This window comes from Ruditapes philippinarum, unplaced genomic scaffold (assembly GCF_026571515.1).
Source record: "Ruditapes philippinarum isolate M1 unplaced genomic scaffold, ASM2657151v2 ctg3767_1_1_1_1, whole genome shotgun sequence".
In the NCBI taxonomy this organism is placed as follows: Eukaryota; Metazoa; Mollusca; class Bivalvia; order Venerida; family Veneridae; genus Ruditapes; species Ruditapes philippinarum.
This window is the reverse complement of record NW_026852963.1, coordinates 74,152-75,944: the sequence shown is the minus strand read 5'-3', so window position 1 is coordinate 75,944 and position 1,793 is coordinate 74,152. Positions and strand designations below refer to the sequence as shown.

The 1,793-nt window shown below is 34.7% G+C and overlaps 1 long non-coding RNA gene across 2 annotated transcripts; it reads right to left on the bottom strand.

The window, feature by feature from the left end:
- Positions 1–876: 876 nt before the first annotated feature.
- On the bottom strand, positions 877–1,570 carry LOC132729423 (uncharacterized). 2 transcript variants are annotated; one of them, XR_009625619.1, is made up of 2 exons: positions 1,472–1,570; positions 877–991 (listed from the first exon to the last, which is right to left on the bottom strand). It is a non-coding gene; the product is annotated as an uncharacterized LOC132729423 (long non-coding RNA). The 2 variants fall into 2 exon arrangements; XR_009625618.1 differs by lacking the exon at positions 1,472–1,570 and adding an exon at positions 1,267–1,447.
- Positions 1,571–1,793: the final 223 nt, after the last annotated feature.

Here is a 1,793-nt window from a genome sequence, read left to right as displayed (position 1 = left end):
TGATTATGATGCATTTACAATTCTACTAACATTCTTTCATGCTAAGCATATATTCAGGCATATTTTCAATCCATTTTAAGATGTGCCAACTTCTCTCCTGCTCCAATTTCTGCTCTAGAGCATGTGTTGTATCAAGATTTTCAATGTTCAGTTATTCCGCAAAAAAGCTGCCATGCTAGAATTTCGAGCTACAGACAATGAAAAATTGTCATTCTTTGAAAGAAATCTGCTTCAAGATACATAGCAAAATGACATTTCAAGGATTTAAAAGTGAAACTGATTTACATAATGCTAATTTATGACATTGCGAAAGGAAAATTGATTGCGATGTGTTTCGCGTTTGAGCAAAATCAGCTGTTTTATGTTTATTCTTGACCGTCCCTTCAAAATCTGCTTATCAAAGTTAAAAAAACTGTCAGATAGATCAAAATTGATATTTATTCAAGTATTTAGGCTATTTCAACCATTTATGACCACTCCCAGTATGAAACAGTTCTGAAAAACATGTTCAGAAATTACTTTAAAAAATGGACTGGTCTCGAAAAAAATGCCCGATCCGAGGCCTTCATTTGAACTAAAATGGTTGGAATCGATGCGATAGTCCAAAAATTTATACGAAAATTGCTTATTTCTATCATTTGATGCTCCTGGAACCCCTATGTCAGAGAAAATGACTCAGGTGAGCTTAAATGTGAAGATGAATAGCTCACCAAACACTTAAATGCATGATTTTTAACTGTCAATGAAGAATTACCTCCCCTTGATTTTGCTCTCTAATATAGACATGAGGCAAAATATGCACTTTAAAAGCTCATATTTCACCATAGCCACAGCTTTGGGGTAATATAAACATGTAATTATGATATTAAAAAGTACTTACAAAAAATCAAATTTTGCTCTTAAGGGGGCAATACACAGTTTTCAAGGCTTCTCGGCAAACAACTGACTGCGCCACAATCAAAACCTCACACACAAGTCTGTAATCACACACCTGAAATAAATGCATTTCATATTTAACATATACATATGTATCTCACAGCAAACAATTAAAAATACATGTCCACCTTCTAGTTTTCTGGCACATAGCCCTGTGTTTTTCATTGTTTTGGTCGCGAAAATCAACGACAAAAATAGCGGATTACCCCTATTCGCAAAATACAACAATATATTAACGTCAAAAGATTAAATCACAAGCTATAGTGATTCTTCCTTCTTAAACAATGCACAATCTGAAAATAACATCCAAACGGGGAGTCATGCACCTACTTTTTTCACTATTTTAAGTCTTCTGCATACCCTTTAAATTGAAGAGCTGATTCACCGCCTAGCTCCAAAAACCACATGTTCGCATCCGACAGGTGCTCTCTCAAAAAAGCAAGGGTTAACGCCACTAAATTCAATTTTACTAAATAACTGAAACACAATACTAGTCATTGAAACTTGAAATATAGTACTTATAAACATTTAGAACCTCAAATATCCACTTCAATTTCAAAACTGTCTCTTATTTGTAAATTCCACCCTGGCCAATTCGAAACTAAACAGCCGAAACTGTGTACTGCCTCCACAAGCTTAGTGTTAAGCTAATGCAATATAAGGGCTAAAATCAACAAAAGGAAAGGTGTATGTCATCAGTCCTTAGTTTTGTTTGATGTCACAAGACAGTGCAATATGCAAGTGTTGTTGTTGTTGAAAGATACATGTAGTCCAGGTTTAAGTTAACACAATGAAAGTCACCAAGTACATTCAATCAGAGATATTGTATTTCCGATCCTCAGAGATCGTTCAGGACG